The sequence below is a fragment of the Etheostoma spectabile genome, unplaced genomic scaffold (assembly GCF_008692095.1).
Source record: "Etheostoma spectabile isolate EspeVRDwgs_2016 unplaced genomic scaffold, UIUC_Espe_1.0 scaffold00019028, whole genome shotgun sequence".
NCBI lineage: Eukaryota > Metazoa > Chordata > Actinopteri > Perciformes > Percidae > Etheostoma > Etheostoma spectabile.
This window is the reverse complement of record NW_022604630.1, coordinates 5073-10779: the sequence shown is the minus strand read 5'-3', so window position 1 is coordinate 10779 and position 5707 is coordinate 5073. Positions and strand designations below refer to the sequence as shown.

General features: G+C 46.6%; 1 pseudogene; it reads right to left on the bottom strand.

Moving 5' to 3' along the window:
- Positions 1-1022: 1022 nt before the first annotated feature.
- LOC116683533 (dapper homolog 2-like) lies at positions 1023-5404 on the bottom strand (annotated as a pseudogene).
- Between the last annotated feature and the right edge of the window lie 303 nt (positions 5405-5707).

The window sequence follows — 5707 nt, the reverse complement described above, 5'->3', positions numbered from 1 at the left end:
AACCCCGTATCTGCACAGGTGGCCAGTTTATAAAACACTACCTCTCTCCATTTAACTAAATAATTTAGCTTCTCAACACTTTGATTTAGCAAGACGATTTGCAATTAGTCTCACTTTGCCAGACCCTCCTCCAAAGCCCGCTGAAGGAGGATCTGGCTACTCCACAAGCATTCGGGGATGGGAGGAAAACGTGCTATAATTAATGGCATTTCTTTAAACCAATCAGAATCATCACGTCGTATGAGAGAAAACTCAGATTGGACAGATAGTCTAGCTAGCTGTGTAAGTTTACCCTGCACAGATCTGAGGAGCAGTCAACAATAGTCCTCATAAATCCACCCAATATTTAAAATTCCAACACAAAGAAAGCGGGAAGTAAATGGAAAATACATGCATCCGGCGGAATTTCCTGCGAGCAATGTCAAGGGTATTGACTAATTTACAATCAACAACCATGCGTAACATCAACTTGTGACGAAACTACACTTTGCGTAGTCTATTTTGTTTGCTTTAAACCAGTTGATGAAAATGCTTTGCAAAATCTAATTTGCATTTCTTTTTTGTGACATTTAAAAGTTTGCTTAAAATTTGTTTGACAATTACATGGAAACATGACTACTACTGATGAAGAAAAGTTGGTGATATTAATACCAGAGCTGGTAATCAGCTTATGGACCATGATGTCGTTAGCTGTCTAAAGATGGAATAAAAGTGAAGAATACATCCCAATATATATCAAATATGTTTATTCTAATAAGACAGGTATGGATAGTTATAATCAATGAGAAAAATGAAGAGAAAATTAATAGTTATTTGCAATAGAAATGTAAAAAGATTGTTTTTATTTCTCAGGTACATACAATTATATGACAAAAAATGTCCATGAAATTGCCAAATACAGCCACATGCTATGAGAAAACTTTAATAACAGCATAAATATTTACAAATTAAGTGTTAGTGTAATAAATGGGTTATACATGCTTTAGTACCATGCGCCATTTTTACAGTTTCAGGTTCAACCATTGTAAATTCTGCCATTTTCTGTTAGTTTAACAAAACAATCAGTGCACAGATGCAGTCCAGTTTAATTGCTGCTTTTCAGTGATGATTAGGGGGGGGTTGAGCTCCAAGACCACAGCTCTCTGTGTTTTCCCTACAGTTCACACTCTGCCCAGGGGGAACTTTGCTACACAAGGGTCATGACCTTAAGGGAGGCCGGCTGGAATCGACGAATCTTTTTCTTCAGGGCTCGGGAAGCTTTGATGCGGCAGGCTGACGGCTCGGGGCGTGGGAGCTGCTGAAGGGGCTGTCCAGCTGCGGTGGGCCCCAGAGCGGCTGAGCCCACACTAACCCTCTCTCCTCTTGGCTGTCCACCTGGTCTCCTCGTCCAGGGAAAGGCTGCTGTCAGAGTCCGAGAAGGACTGGAAGCTCTGGCTGGACTCACTGTCTCCGAAGCGGTTGTGGGTTATCACTCATCTCCCCCTCGCTGCTTTCAGCAATGGTGGAGTGAAACAGTGAGGCGCATTCAGCCGAGTACTCAGACTCACATCTGGGGTGGGTAGTTGCTGGACATGTGGAGGCTGCTGGAGGGTATCTGGCATTTAGATTTTGTAAGAAAGAGTTGGAGGACATGGAGGATGGAAGGAGGAGGAGGAGGTCCTATCCACTGGCCTGACTTGGCACTCATACTGCGGACCAACTGCATGCTCCCTGGTGCCTGAACATGGCGCTCTTTGGACCTCTGACGCTGAGCACATGAGACCTGGAACATCTCCACATCGGACGGCCATTTGGGAGCCCCCTCCCTTCTTTTCCTCTGCTCTACAGGCTGCTCATACTCCAGGCACTGCAGTCTGCGGCTTTTGCTTGACTTCGTAACAACAGGGATGGGATGTGGCTTGGGATGGGCCTTGTGGGTGTACATGAGTCCAGGGCTACAGTGGCTGGAGTCTGAGCCTGAGCCCTGTCTGCGCTCCTCTGTGTGACAGGTGGTACATTTCTGGATCACTTTTCCCGATCTTCTCTGTTCCCCCTTGGGTCCGCCACTAGCCTCTCTGGTCCTTTCCCCCGAGGAGTAGCCTTGTTGCTGCCTCATTGCTCGAGGTTTCTCGCTGCTTTTTCTTCTCAGTTTCACGGCTTGGTTTTACGGTCTGCCTGTCTCACTTTGACCCTCTGAGATTCAGCAGGGACAAATTTGGCATGAACAAACTCTGGGGAAGCTCTGTGACCAGCATGAACCTCAACGCTTTGACTCTCCTCTGTGCTGGAGCTGTGGGCCATCACGATCTTTGCCTATTGCTCTTCTTTTCTTGTGGCATTGACTCTGGATGATTCCCACATATAGTATTTGAATTGCCTTTGCCTCACTAGCATATTCACCTTTATCATTCTTCTCATGGATAAAGTGGAGACCTCATCAGAGCTGTACTCCCTCATGGCAGCAGGATAGGAGTATAGGTGTGAAACCTCTGGGGCTCTCACTGCACTGATTGTGGGTTTTGTTATCTGCTTGCTCTTGGCTGGAGAATGTCATGCAGTGTCTCTTTGGGTCGCTATCAAGTGGGATAATGTTTGTGGTCTGGGCTGGAAGAGGCTGCAGCACAGACACCTCTTTCTGAGACCCGTGAGAAAACACAGTGTTAAAAGTTCAGTAGTAGGCCTGCTGGGATTGTCGCTGTGTTTCTGCAGAGTCTCTGTGCTCGTTTCACTCTGGATTTTGTTCAAGCTGCGCAGGAGGAGCTTGTCAATGTAACCCAGAGTCTTGGTCTCATAGCCCATTTGTGCTCTTTGGAGGGTGTCACCGTTCGTAGGGGTCCTTGTCCTCTAGAAGTCCAGGTGTGGCTGGATCGCCACCATGGAAAAAGATTGGGCTCTGGAGAGCCACAGCGTGCAGGGGGTGGGTAGTGGTACACCTCCGTCCCGCTGCGGGACACCAGGTTGCTGTGGAACTTGGGATCCACTGTGGTGGTCTTCAGGTTTGAGCACATTGAGGGTTTCTTTGCATCAACAGATTTGCAGTAGATGGGTCCTTGAGCCATCATCTTATCAAGATCACCTGATTAAAACAAATACAACATAAAATACTGATTAACCTTTCAAATCCTAATCCACTGAAAAATAACATGGTATTATGCAAAATACATGTTGTAACAACAGTTGCAAGGTCCCCATGACAACATCACAGACTTAAAGCCAAGAGTCTGAAATTAGAGATTGAGAGATTTGGTTACCTGTTGACACAGGCTTGCCGTGCCTTTTCGCTGCTCGCTCGGATCCTGCTGCTGCCCAGGTGGAAGCCGTGGCCGCGGCGGGTTGGGCTGGGTAGTGCTCTCGTCAGCGGAACGCCGGCGACATACGTCTATGGGTGATGGCGGGCTGATGTGGGAATTAGCAGGGCTCGTGGGAAGGAGGAGAAGGCTTGTCTGGGAGGATGACAGGCACTCGCTGTACACAGAGGTGCAGGAGTTGACAGTGAGCAAGAGCCGCCATCGCTGAGCTCATAGAAGCCTTGGAGAGAGAAGGAACAATTATGCGCCTGAGTATTTTCTTGTATCGTGCGATTGGAAGCTTTGGTGGATGCTTGATATCCACCAAATATGTACAACTGCAGGGCTGTTTGTGCAAATGTTTTGCCTACACACCTGAACTTGGCCTGCTGTCACTCTCCAACTGCTCTGTGGAGGCCTTGCTCACATCCAGCTTAACTCACTGATCTGTTGATCCAGCTGCTGCAAGTGAGTCTTTAGGCCTACATCCTGTTTCCGAAGACGAGACTGTAAAACAGACAACAAATAACATTTTAGTCCACACCCTTGGAAATATGTGCAATACAACCTGAACAAAGGCCAAGTCTTATTCCGTTATCTAAGGAAAGGAGGGAGTTCAAGATTATGCAATAAATCTCTTCTCTTACACACATTTACAGAATACAATTACACAAAAAATGAATCTTTGTACAGGTGATAATTCAACAGAAAACACAGGACGATGGTTAACAAATGCTTTAATTACAATAAGACGATGCCCGTTGTTCAGATAAAAGATGCTCTAATACAGCCATCAGAAAAACAAAGGTGACTCAGCTGTGGCTGATGATTAACCCCAGCAGGACATGGGGGAGCATGGAAGAAGCAGTGGTGGGTAACTCATTTCTCCCCCACAGCGAGGTCCTGGCCATTGTGTAAACTAATAGGAGGAAAGTTTGGGGGTTGGGATGAAGGACTGTTTGCTTTGCAGCTCAGGCTGGGCATTTACTGTTACAGTGGCTCTTAAAATGAGGTCTGGGGGTCACTGCCTGCAAAATTCATCATTTAATTCATGTTTCTTTTTCTTGTAAAACTGAGTTGGTTTGGTTAACTTCTATTGAAACTGTGGCACAAAAAGAGTTCTTGGAAAGTGTTTTTTTGCCATTAGGTCTGTATATTTAGCTGTGGTGTTTTTAAAAGAAAATGGGGGTGTTGAGAGTCTGCAGTAGCTCCATTGTGCAACACAATTTAAAAACATGTGTTGCACAGAACTTTACAATGGGTCTTTCCAAGCTTTTGGCCCAGTTCTACTAAAAGTCAAGCATACACCGTAATCCCTGTAAACTGTTATAATAGCAGCCTACATGGAAAAAGCTTGTCATGGAAAACTCCACACAGCCAGCTGTCTCTAACACTCAGAGGCCTCTCATGTCTGACTGTCATTCCCAGCAAATGAACCACTTTAAAAAAAACACTTATCATTTTTTTTTTATTCCCTGGCATTAGTGGTTAATGATTGAAGTTTGCCCCCTGCAGTCTGCACGTGCACTGCGTGCGCGCACACACACAACTCAAAGTCCTCTGGTCCTGCGGTGAACCTTGATTTACGACACTATCCTACTTCCTACCCCAGTGAGAGCATGAAAGTGTGTCTGCTAATAATTGAAGACGGAATGCACATGAGCATCAGCTGACTACAATATTCAAACGGACGACTTTATTCCAAGGACAATTAAAAAAAGGGAACGAGAGCGTTAGTCCCATCGTAATAAATGAAATCTATAATAAAGGTAGCCTACATCTATTATAGTGCATGCACATAATGTCTCAAGAAAGGTATTTTAATGATTCTGTTTTATGGCTTTTGATAGAAAGGGCTTCCTACCAGCTGTTGCTTCAGGGTTGTCAGGGTCGCCTCCAGCCGCTGTTCCTCAGCCCCCATCATCGGGGGAGTCTCCGGGCCTGCGTGGACAGCAGCGGGCGGCTCCTCTCGGTCCATGCGCAGCGCCCAGCAACCATGTCGCTCTGCCTGTCCTTCAGCAGATGCAGCTCCTGCAGCCCGGCCAGAGCAGCCTGCAGCCTCTCCCCGACCCTGCTGCGGTCTATTCCCGCTGCGGCAGCGGTCATCATCCTGAACTAGACCCCTTTCTGCTCGCATGCTGGAGAGGGGCGTCCGGGCATATCCAGAAATAAGATGCTGTTGAAGAAACTTCCTTTGCTCAGGCTTCGTTAGTTACTCTTTCTGCTACTGCTGTACTGCTGCGCTGGGGACCTGTTTGGTTTTTAAACTACCTGTTAGAATAAATCTGGAGTTTAGAGGAGAGCCTGAGCTCCTCCCACAGACCAAACGGCCCTCCTCCCTATTGGCTGGCCACTGAGTCCCAATGAACATCTGGTCCTAATCCTCCCCATTCAAGTTCTCACTAGAGCTGCCCAGGCATGTACTGAGTTCATCTGCATAA